This window comes from Panthera pardus, unplaced genomic scaffold, assembly GCF_024362965.1.
Source record: "Panthera pardus isolate Hobbes unplaced genomic scaffold, ASM2436296v1 HiC_scaffold_24, whole genome shotgun sequence".
Lineage (NCBI taxonomy): Eukaryota > Metazoa > Chordata > Mammalia > Carnivora > Felidae > Panthera > Panthera pardus.
The window spans coordinates 108,647,606-108,660,665 of NW_026526810.1; positions in this window are offsets into that span (position 1 = coordinate 108,647,606).

The following is a 13,060-nucleotide window of genomic DNA, read 5'->3' on the forward strand; positions in this document are numbered from 1 at the left end:
TCTATTCTGAGAAAGAAATACAGGAAGACATGCTTTTCTTTCTCCCTTTGGATGTTGTGATGTTTGATGTGATGGCTGGAATTGTTGCAGCCATATTACCTCTAGCCTGGTTTGGACGCCGATATACACAAAACAAGTCGAATCCAAGAGAATTATAGAGAAGAGGAGCTGGAACTGTATATAAAGCACATGCCACCTGCCCGACCTCTGGACTATTTGATATTTGAGACAATAAATGTGTCTGTTGTTCAAGCTGCTCTCACTTGGGCTTTCCGTCTTGATGAAAACTGACCTTAGAGTTATTTATGAGTCTCTCTTCAGTGACACTGAGAAACACAAAGGGTTTCTTCAATTTATATCCCCAGCACTAGGAAGCACATACCACCTATCAGAGGCTCAGCAAATATTTGTTGGATGGATGGATGGATCTCTCAGCATCCTGCCTGTCGTGCTTTCTAATATCTGCCTTCTTCTCAAATATCTTACTAATCATGGAATCTGTATATTAGATAAAAGATTGGGAGGAGGCAAGGTGTTTGGGCAGGAAGTCCAGAAAGTCATAAAACAAAAGAGCAGCCATGACTGGTCCTAGGAGTGCCTCAGGGCATCAGGGCGAAGCACCTGAGCTGGTCCTGGGGCCTGTGTTGCAGGGGTGGAGCGGGCATGTCTGTGACAGCTACCGAACCCTCCTGAACCTTCAGCCTCTCTTTCACCAGAGTTGACAAAGCCCGAGGGTCTAGTACTCCAAGCACAGACGTATATCTCACACAGGTGATGGGGAGGGAAGACTTCCCTAAATTAATAATATCCGGATATCTCTGATGAACCAGCCAGATATAAGGAGAGAATATGATCATGGAATGTTACCTCTATGGCGTCCTCTCTGAGCCTGCATCATTTCACTTAGCCCTCTCCACCTACCTGATGAGTTGGGCACTATGACTTCTTCCGCTTAATAGGAAAGGAAACTAGTCTAGAGTTTAGGTGACCTGCCCACAGCCAGTAGGTGGTGGACCAAACTCCAGAACCCAGAGAGATGGATGCAAAGTTGCCCTCTGACTGTCTTCCTCAAATATCAGTTGGGTAGCTAGCCACTAATATGTTTGACCCTTCCCACACCTTGCCCCTTCCTCTACCTCCTTTATTTCAAGGACACAGATCTTATTATCCGCTGAGAAGGTGGTGGCCCAGAGAGGTTTAGAAACCATACCGGAGTCACCCAGCTAGTAAGTGACACAGATAGCTCAGTTCACTCAGTAATCATGGGGCCAAATTTTCCTCGCGGTTAGCGGTGTGCTCTATACTGGCTCCCTGGAAGGAAAGCCGTGATGTGTGATGTTTTCCCTCATTGTACAAATTGTCCCCCACAGTTGATTTCAGGCTACCAACTGCTGAACACCTGGCTTGCCGGTGTAAGTTGACTCCAGCACACTCTACCTGCAGAGTACCACTGGCTCTCCTCAAGAGGCAAAACCAGAGTTGGCCAAAGCCCTGGAATTGCAAATCACGTGGCAGCTGCCCCCGGCTCCCCTCTCGGGAATGGCACTTTCACCTCTCTGGGTACCCAAGGGCAAGTCGTGGAGCACTGCTGGCCGGTCCTCCTCCGTCCACTTCCGAACAATGACCAAGTCTGCTCTCTTCCACCTCCTAAATATCCCTCAAACCCATCTATTCCATCCCCTCTGCCCCTGCCAGGTCCGAGCCTTTTGGATCTCTTCTCCAGACCGCTACATGATGTCCCAACGGGCTCCCCTTCATCCAGCCTTGCCCTGCTGAGTACGTGTACCCTTCATACTGTGCCCAGAGTCATTCCGTGAAAGTGAAAATCCGATCCTTCATTGGCTTTAAGATTATGACCAGTCCTCGCCACTCTCTCTGGACCCAACCCCGCAGGATGGCCTCTCCCTTCTCCAGTCTTAACCCGCTGGGCCTGGCTTTCTGTGGCCCAGCCTTATTGGTCTTGTTTCAGTTCCCCCATTGAGTATGGCTGTTTCATACCTCGGGTCTTTATACGTGTAGTCCCCTTTCCTGGAAAGGTCTTCCCCTCCCTTCTTCATCTCCTGTACTCCTACTCATCCTTTAAGTCTCACCCGAAAATCGCTTCTTCCAGGAAGCCACCCCTTGGATCCTCAGACTAGATCAGACCTTTCCATTACAGATTTCCAAAACATCCTGCACTTCTCTTTCCAGTTACCCACTACCTGTCTTCCCCAACTTCTCACTGCTTATGGTGAGAAATGCCAGATTTTAGAGATAGTATTCTGCATGCGGTCGCCGAAGGAGTCCTGCTAAAAGGCAAGTCAGTTCTTACCACTCCTCCGTTCAAAACTTTGAACAGCTTGGCAACTCTCTCAGAGTAAACTTCAAAGTCTGTACCAAGGCCTACTAAGCCCTACAAAATCTGTTATCTTCTGTTACTCTCCCCACTCTCTTACTCTGCTCTAGCCACACTGGCTTTCTTGCTCTTCTTTGACTATTGTCCTGCCTCAGGACCTTTGCACGTGCCGTTTCTTCTGTTAGGAAGACCACAAGACTCACTCCCTCAATTTCTTCAGATCTCTGCCTATATGTTACCTCACCAGAGAAGCTTTCATTAGCCACCTTATCTAACCGTGTTGTGTTTTTCTCCAACACTACCAAGCAGTTTGCTAATTTCTATCAGGTACTGACTGGGTGTCCTACAAATTTAATTAAATTTTCACACTATCTACCCGGAGACAGTGTCAGATCCCACGGGTTAAGGGCTCTCAGTCCCAGAAGACTGCCCCTACTTCAGATGCCAATTCCAAGTCCCGACTGTCACATGTGCTTCGGACCAACTGGCTATAAATTGCAGGTTCCCACAGGTCCCTCCTCGGGTTTGATTGATTTGCTAGAGTGGCTTTAATCTACAGACCCTCAATTCCCCTTCCTAGAGGTCAGTTGGTGGAATTAAAAATTCCAACCTTCTAATCACTTGGTCCTTCTGGTGACCAGCCTGAGGTGATCTAGAGACCCACTGTAAGTCACCTCATTGCACAAAGTGACTCCTTATGAATAACAAAAGACACTCTTATCACTCAAGAAATTCCAAGGTTTTAGGAGCTTTGTGCCAGGAATCAGAGACAAAGTATATTTCTTATTATACCACACCAACCAAACGCCCATCTCAGCGGTATCTCTCCCCTTGACCTGCTTTGTTTTTCTTCATAGCCCTTATCACCTCATGACAGATAATCTGTACTTATTGGTTCATTTGTTTATCTGTTGTCTCTTCCTCTCTACCAGATGAGCTCCAGGAGAGCAAAGACTTTGTTTTGATCACTGTTGTGCCCCTGCCAGTGAGAACAGCACCTGGCTTAATAGTACTTTTTTTTTTTTTTTTTTTTTGTAATGATTTATTCAATTACTGGATCCTGGAAAGATTCATGGAAGATTCTCAGAAAATCTCTGGTACAATGCTGCTTATTTTTAGAAACATTGCTCTCGGGTGATCCATTGACTTGTACTTTCTGGTAATATCCTTCCAGCATTGGTCCTCTGCTTTTTCACTAATCCACCTTTCTTTTTGTGGAGAAAATAGTCCCCTGGGCCACAGTCCCAGCACTTAAAATGTGCAGTAGAAGCAGCTGTTGAGAAGAGGAAAAGGCAGGGTTTGAGGGGACTGTAAAATCTGCCTGTGCTTTGCCACACTCTGAGAAAATGTAAATGTATTTTAATACCAAAGGTCAGAGACACAGTTTATTTTATCCTCTTTCCCTTAGAAGAAATTACTTTTAGCTTAAAGAACATGTCCAGATAATTTCCATCGGTAAACAAAAGAAATTTGAAAGTGAATGGATTAACAGACTCATCTTTGCTCGGTACAAACCAATAAAAAGAGTCTCCTTTGTTCCTTCTTGTCTTAAGTAGAGGATGATTCCAGAGGTTAAGGGTGGCTCGTGGGGATTCCTGACACTTCCAAGTGATAGATCAGGCTTGGTGGGGGGCAGGGGGTCACATCCATTAGATGAGATTCCCATGAGAAATGTCATCTCATTGTTAGGGTAGAATTGAACCCTCTTCCTGACACAGAGGCTCACTGGATGTCTTGTGGCATCAGGTGCTGTATTCTGTCCTCGTTTCCGCCCTGACTCCCGATTCCCTGCTTTGGCTGGGGTTCTTTTCTTTTTTTTCCTTTTAACGTTTATTTATTTACTCTGAGAGCGTGCATGAGTGTGGACACATGAGTGTGCAAGCGAGGAAGGGGCAGAGGGAGAGAGAGAATCCCAAGCAGGTTCCACGCTATCAGCGCAGAGCCCGATGATGTAGGGCTTGAACTCACCACCCATGAGATCATGACCGGAGCCAAAATCAGGAGTCAGATGCTTAACCAACGGAGCCACCCAGGCATCCCTGGCTGGAATTCGTTAACTTCCTTGGGGCTCTGCTTCCTTGTCTGTAAAATGAAGCCTGGACCCTGTACAGCATGATGGTCAAGTGCTCAGTCTCCGGAGTTAGAAGGCTGGGGTCTAACTCTGGCTCTGTCATGTCCCAAATTTCCGGTGTGGGACAACGTATGTAATCCCTCTTTGCCTCAGCTCTCTCACTTGTAAAATGAGGGAATGATAGTACCCACCACTTAAGGTTGTTATGAGGGTAAGTGATGGCTTAAACCTCTCTGGCACACTGTAAAGATTCAGTGTTAGCGTAAGGAAACATTGTTTTCTCCTCTACTACTCACACCAAGCACATCTGTGACCAGATGTATGGGTGATTTTTCCACACCAACCGATCTGACACCAGCTGGGTGTCCTACAATTTAACTTAATTCTGACACTGTCTGCCTGGAGAAGGCATCAGATCCCACAGGTTAAGGGACTCAGTCCCACAGGACTGCCCCCCCCACACACACACTCTCTGTCCCCCACCCCAGAGAATGCCAACTGCAAGTCTAGATTGTCACATGTGCTTCCGGCTGATCAGCTATAAATCAGATATTCCCGTGAACCCGTCCTCAGGTTTGATTAATTTGCTAGGGTAGCGCACAAAACTCAGGGAAAACAGTTTATTTACTAGTTTACCAGTTTGTTATGGAGGATATAACTCAAGAACACCCAGACAAAAGAGATGCATAGGGGAAGGTATTTTGAGTGGGGGGGGGGGGTGTCTGCCACCCTCCCAGCACATCAGCCCAGAAGCCCTCTGAACCCCACCCTTTTGGGGTTTTATGGAGGCTCCATTAAGTAAGCATGATTGATTAAATTATTAGCCACTGGTGATTAAACCTCCATCCCCTCCCCCCTCCCCCCAAGTGTGACAGGGAGGCTGAAAATTCCACCCCTCTAATCAAGTTTGGTTCCCCTGGCAACCAGCCCCCATCCTTAGGGGCCTTCCAAAAGTAACCTCATTAACATCAACTCAGATGAGATTGAAAGGGGTTTGCAATGATAATGAAAGACACCTTTATTACTCTTATCACTTAGGAAATTCTAGGCGCTCCATGCCAGGAATGGGATGAAGACCAAATATGTTTCTTATTACAAATCACAATATTATAGTTGGCTAATATTACCCTTTTAGGAATGTAGGATGCTTTTGATGCACGTAAGAGGAAACAGAACTAGAAGTGATCGAAACAAGTTTTTGGGATCACAAGGCTACTATTGCAAGATCAGTTTTTGAACATACACTCCAATACATGCATTTATTTTAAAATTCTATTCTTATACTGCTGTACCAGTGTTTATATAAATTATAAAAAATTTAGAGAAATTGAGAGGTTGAGATAAAAAACAATTTTCAGTAGAAGTTCTAATACCTTCTTTCCACAAAACAAAATGGATCAATGAATCATGTTGTGGACACTCCATTTAGGAGATCAAGGGCGTAAACCAGTGGTCTCACCCAGAGTCAACTTTACTTTCACAGGGGATGTTTGTCAAACCCCGGAAGGAGGCTTCTACTGGCATCCAGTGGATAGAGGCCAAGGATGCCGCTAACCATCCTATAGTGCACGGGACAGCCCCTCATGACAAAGAATTAGCCTGCCAAAAATGTCAATAGTGCCAATCTGAGAAGCCCTGGCCAAACAATCAGGAAAGCTAGTGTCTCACAAGGCAAAAAAATCCTGAGACAAGGTGGTTCTGAAGTTGATTCATTCTGAGACTCAGTGGCCCCGTTCTGTCTTTTTTCCTCTCTACCATTCTCATGCATCGATGTCCTTGGCTTGTCCCTTGAGGTCCCAAGATGCTGCAGCAGCTTCAAGCATCGCACGGCCTGCTCACCACGCTGTCTAAAGGCAGGAAGGGAGAGCTTCTTCCTGTGTGACTCTCAGATGAGAAAAGAAACTATCCAGAACCTTCTAGTTACCTCAACGTCCATTGCTAAACCAATCAGACTGGGAATTAGACCATCCATGACTCACCACCTGGAACTTGGGCCCCTGCTCTTTTAAAGCACATGAACTTCCCAGAAGAGTGAATAAGATCAGAGCTCTGGGAGAAGAAAGGGAAGAGACTGATTTCTGGGCAACCAAGAGAATCAGCCACAGATCCCTTCCCACTTTCTCAGGGAGATATGTTCACCAAGAGAACAGAACACACATTTGGAGATGGCTATTCTAGGCTTTGAAGCTGGACAGCCACCGATCAAATTCCAGCTATGCTACTGATGACTGTGTGGCTTTTGACAAATTACTTGGTATCTCTGTGCCTCAGTTCCTTTATATATCAACTGGGGATAATAATAGACCCTAATTCCTAGCTTTGTTAAAAGTTAATACAGTTGATACATGTAAATTCTTAGAACAGTGGGTGGCCCATAAAAGGTGCCCAGTGAATGGTATCAGAGTTCTGTCTGGGTGTTGGGTAAGACTAGGGGTAAGGCTCCCAGAGTATACTTGGGACAGACAATATCAGGACAGGCGGGGTCTGTGACCTAGAAGCCATTTGGGTGGCTCTTGTCACCAACTCACGTGTCCCTGAGCAAGTTTCTTATCCAGAGTCTTTACTGTCTCTACTTACAACATGATGGATGACAATTGCCACACACCTGCTCAGAGACTTGTCAGTGTGGGGACAAGGCAGGGAAGGGGGAAGGGCCGTCTCTGGCAGGTGCACCGACTGACAAAGAAGCTCGGCGATGGCGTGAGTGCTAACCCTTTGCCCTGCACTGACTATTTGCTTAGTCCTGGCTGAGGGACAATGGCAGTGTTGCCACACAATGATGTCAGGGGCTGAGAAAACATGTCAGAGATGAATGATTCACAGGCTTCAGCTAGGATAAGTGCACTTTGCAGAGACAAGAGAGAAAAAAAATAGCAAACTCCACATGTTATGTCATATGGCACCGATACCTGTTGTCTAAGCATCTGAAGAATTTGCCTGCAGAAATAGCAACAAAACCCGTGGCCTTCCTCCTTGGACAAGGTCTGGAAAAATGTGAATGAAAAAAAAAAAAAGGAGAGAGGGAAAAAAAGCTTACAGATTCCAAAGGAAAATGCCATATGTCTCATGAATAAAGCAAAAGTTCTGGCTGTTACGAAGTGCAAGGGGCTGGTTACAGAGCAGAGAGGGGAGCTCAGAGTTTGTCAGGGTGCTAGCTGTGGCTTCAGAGGGTGTCAAGAGCTAGAACCAAGGGAACTGAGTGACATTGGGCTGCGTCCCCAAAAGACCACATTTCTACGGGAGGAGGGAAATGAGCGATCTGGCCTGGGTTGGTCCCCGCTGCTGGTGGTTAAAACCCCTACTCTGGGCATATGGTATGGCCCTACTGCCCTACTATGGGCAGAGACTGTAAAGACAAAGGTCGACACCATCTTGCCATGTACTTGGGGTAGAAACCTAGATGTTCAACCTCTGGTGAGCACAGAAGGTTTATAAACCTGTAAGTGAATGGGAGGAAAAGGACACAGAACAAAGGTCCAGTGACGGAGGAGAGGAGGGGAAGGACAAAGACTGAGTCTGAAGGAGATCGTGATCCACATGTGGACACCTTGTTCTAGTCACCGAGGTGGGAGACCTTAGTCACCCCATGAGGAAAGCCAAGTGCACAAACAGGAAATAATCCCACGACAGCTGTAAGGCAAAAGCCAACCAGTACAGTACGATGAAAAGCCCAGGAGAGGGATTGCATGGAATTAAGGAACGTTCTGGGGTCGTTAATGAAGGCTGCTGGAAGACGTAAGTTCTGCACCAGGCTGAGTTTATGAGGGGATGAGAAAAGTAGACCGAGTTAAGCAGAGACATGGAAGGTCAAAGGCACCATTTCAATGGGGGCCGAGTTTCACAACAAGAGACAGTGGACACACAACGGGGGTGTGAATGTCAGCATCTTGATTCATAGCTCTGTCACCTTAGAGTTCTCTAAAATGGAATTTCCTCACCTATAAAATGAGGATTATGATATCTCCTTCCTGGGTTTTTGTGAAGAACAAGACAGTGTAAGAAAGAGAGCGCTCAGCATGTACTTAATACAACCTAGCTCCCTTTCTCTTTCCAGTCTTGGATATAATCCCCACTGCTCAGGCTTCAGTCAATGTAAAGTCATGTCCTTTCACAACTGACAGAGGTCATTTCTTGCCCCGGAGTTATCCTATGGTCTCAGGTTCTAAACACGAAGGGATTCAACAGGGAGGCAAAATATTTAACCGACGGAAGTGTGACAAAGCAGTCACACTGTATTCACCTATATCCCCTCGGCTTCTTAAGAATGGGAGCACGTATAATATCCCCAGTGCTCACCCAGAGTCTGGCACACAGGTGAACCTTGACACATTTTTTTTTTTTCTAAATGAATGAAGGTGGGAAAACATGGGGAGACAACCAAAGAATTAGATGTGATTATACAGAGAGCACTATGAGAAACTTGGTATAAGAACAAAAAACCAAAGCATGCAAACAAGGGAGAGAAGAAAGGCTTCATAACCCAAAGAGGATTAGAAAGAGCAGCACAAGCACTTGGTTCGATAACAAAAGAAAAGAGCAAGAATGGAAATGAGAGACTGAGAGAGTCATTCCCCACTTGTAAAAGCCGTAAGGATTCTAAAAACCAGGACAGCTGGGTCCGGTGCAACACGCTAAGACAATTCAAGGACTTTGTCAGTAATGGGAACGAGAACAAGGAAGGCACCGTTCCTTTGCTTAGGGCAAGATGATAACAGATGACAGAAAACAGAGCTATTGGGTCCTGCAGGCCATCTGCCTCCCCTGCAGAGAGGAAGCTCCTCATCCTGAAAGAGGTGCTACAGGAGGTGACGAACAGCAGTGGAAGCTGGGGTCAAGAGCTCATGCATCTCAGGTGGGCTGGAGTCTCAGCTAGAGCAAGTTACATCACAGAGGTCAGAAATAACTTGTTGCAGATAAAGTTGCTGTCCTATTCTTGGTGATCTTTGACAGAGCATAAAGAAGTGGAATGTTCTTAAACTCAAGGGGAGCAAAGGATCAAAAGGTGAGATCTCAAAATAGCTGAGACCGGTTGTTTCCAAACCTTGGCTCTCAGATCCCTCCTGATGCCCTTTTAAAAAATGCAGCCAGAATCTGTGGAACTCAAATATAGAAAGCCGGTTAAGGTGGAGATACTCCGGGTGTCATAGGGATAGACAGCTAGGAATACCCCCATTTTGCGTCCCTGGTCTACCCCTGGAAAGGGGACATGTCTTGAGGCACTCTGTTGAACCCTTCCTCTCTAGACCAGTAAAGTTGACATTTGCTGAATAAATCATTCATTAGCTCCTACAAAGGGAAGCAGTGAACCCCAGAGAGCAGCAAGGAAGGGTTCCCCAGGAGAGAGCCAGGGCAGATCAACCTCATTTTCTTTTCCATAGGCTATTCGTGGAATGCTATAGCAAAGGTCATCTGGATTTGAGCAACATTTATGACAATGTCTCTCATGATAACAGCAGAAACAAAATGAAATTTCTACAGTGGGGCCATTAGGTAGATGCCACACTAAGACCAACCTCAAAGGTTGTTGGTTAAATGGTTAAGTCAAGTCCTGGGGAGTTTCCAGTAGCCTGCCAAAGAGCTCTCTTCCGTCCGTTCCTTCTTAGGCATTTTAATCAATAATTCTAACAATAATTACCTCTGATTAGGTGTTTAATATACATGAGGCACAGTGCTAAGCACTTTATATTCCATCCTAAAGGTAGGTACCATTTTCATCACCACTTCTTAGGCTGGCTCGAAATGGACAATGAACTTGTTCAACATCGCATAACTAGTAAGTGGGAAGCCCGCATCGACAGTTATGCCTAAGGGACTCCAGAAACTGCAATTAGCCAGATGAGGACATTGGTGACACGCTTTGGACATTCAGGGATAGCCGATGAACCAGATGATAAAATTCTTATCCAAAAAGATGGACAGTTCAAAATAATACACCAAATTTAAAATAATGAATGTAAACAGAATGAATAACTGAAGGTCTAAAAACAAAAACAAAAACAAAAACAAAAAAACAAGCGGAGGCACCTGGGTGGCTCGTTTGGTTGAGGATCTGACTTTTGATTTCGACTCGGGTAATGATCTCATGGTCCATGAGATCAAGCCCCACGTCAGGCTCCTCACTGACAGTGCAGAGCCTGTTTGGGATTCTCTCTCCCTCTCTCTCTGCCTCTCCCCTGCTCGCTCTCTCTCTCTCTCTCTCTCTCTCTCAATAAATAAACTTAAAATTAAATAAATAAATAAATAAATAAATAAAACAAGCAAAAAACAATTGCAAAAAAAACTACATAAATACAAGATGGGAGAGATATGGCTTAATAGCAGCACATATGAAAACATCTTAGAGTTCTTAATTAAAGACAAATTCATCACCAGTAAATGTGAACTATAACCGCTAAAAATGTTACCATGAACTTGAGCCATATTAATAGACCAGAATGTCCAAAACAAAGGAAGGGCCAGGCCTGCTCTGGGGCCTGCAGTGCTCATTGTCTGGCTGCTGTGTTCTGGGCTGGGAATCACATTTTAAGATGGATGGTGATAAAGACAAATGCAATCAAGATTGCAAAACGTGTGGAAGGGATCTGGGACTACTTCTCTCAGAAAGGAGAGGGCAGTGGGAATGGCGGAGCTATTTTCAAACCTATTTGGGCCACTTCTCAGGTTGCTGCTTGTGACAGGAGTGTGCTTCGCTCTCCCAGAGAGAACCAGCTGGTGAGACGATGAGACGTTAGTCTGTGTTGTCATTCATGCCTTCTTGTCTGTCTGTCTGTTATCTCCCTCTGCCTCCCTCTTGTAAGGATACATGTGAATGCCTTTAGGGCTCCCTCTGATAATGTAGGATAATCCTATCTCAAGATTTTCAGTTCCATCACACCTGCAAAGACTCTGTTCCTACGTAAGGTAATATTCACAGGGTCCAGGGATGAGGGTGTGGTTAGCTTTGGGGGGCCATCTTTCAGTCCGCTATCCTTGGCATAATCCTAGAGCCTGAATCTGAGACATTCCCTTCCAGCTTCTGCAGCCTTATGACTGTCACAGAGGTAGACAATACCTGACACACCAGTTCTGAAGTGTCGTTATGGAGATCATCCTAGAGGCCCAAGCCTGAAGCCTGCTCCCCAGGCTCTTTGATAATTGTACTTGTTCCGGTCTCCCTGTCTGCTTGTACTACAAGAGGGGTTCCGTTATGTGCAGCTGAGTCCTAAGGAGACACACAATATAGCCACATGTTGATGTGGATGGTTTATATTCATCTGTCTATACTGTTATCTGTGTACCTGCATAACTGAGCTACAAATTTACTATATTCATGTATATAAAGAAAAGACCCCACCTTTAAAAAAAGTTTTTTTTAATGTTTATTCATTTATTTTGAGAGAGAGAGAGAGAGAATGCACACACGAGTCAGGGAGGGACAGAGGGAGAAGGAGAGAGAGAATTCCAAGCAGGCCGTGAACTGTCAGCGCAGAGCCCGATGTGAGGCTCAACCTCATGAGCCATGTGATCATGACCTGAGCTGAAATCAAGAGTCAGATGCTTAACCAACTGAGCCGCCCAGGCGCCCCAACACCACCTTTTTAAAAATAAATGCTGTGCTACTGGTTATAAACTCCTTCAGCTGCATGGTAATGATCGCTGTGGTGGTTGCAATACAAGGAGATTTAAAATTTACTCCAATCTGGTAAACTTGAGTCAGTGGTTTAAGGAGCTCATTGAGGTCAATTCTGTATCTCAAATTTCCTCTCCTTCTCGCTCCTCTCCAAGGTGGACTCTGCCTTTACGGAGGAAGGTGGATTATAGGAGCTCATGGTGGCATCAGCAGGGAAGGGAAGAGAGAGTCCTCAAATCCATGCTCAACCCTCCCATCACCATTGATCTCTGATTTGAACTGGCTATCGTAACTCTTTCCTGGACCAGTGGCTTCTGAGACACAAGCCGTTGGCATTTATGGTCCTGGCCTTTTGCCTCTGGTGTTAATGTCCCACACAATCAGGCTTCTGCCTGTGTACCGACCCCATCAGCCCCTCTATATTCCTGTCCTCAGACATGTAGGAACTTTTGGGCCACTTATAGACCACACAAAGCCATGGGGGGTGAAGGACACTGCCTCAGGTTTAATGACCTACAGGGGACACACCAATGTTTCTGCCCTAGAGCTGTGTGCCCTGTTGGAGGTGGAGTACAGGGCTGCTCTAGAGACAGACAACCTCCCCGTAGGATGGGATGGAAAAGCCCTCAGGTTCTTAGATCCTTGGATTAGCCATCTGGATGTTCTAAGGCTTGCTGTGTACATACAAGTTTGGTTCTGAGGCAGGCTGAAAACCGGAACCTTGTGTCTGACCTTCTGGATCCCCGTCTGACCCTGCTTTTCCTACAGTTCTGGGAGCTAGAATTGGGCAGGCTTTGGGGTTTCCATGTCATCTGCAGCACATCTGTCTTCTGATGTGTTCTTTCTAGAATAGCCAAACTCATGGCACGGTCATCACATGAGGGAGAGAGGTCCCCTGTATGCCAGCTTCCCTGTAAGCTCTATGATCTAGCACTGATACAAAGAGGGAGATAACAGAGCTTAAGGATCTTTTTCTTTCTTGGTAATGGCTAGCTTCCATGAATATTTTCTTGTTTGAAATCAAGAGGTCAAGGAAGTCAGTTGT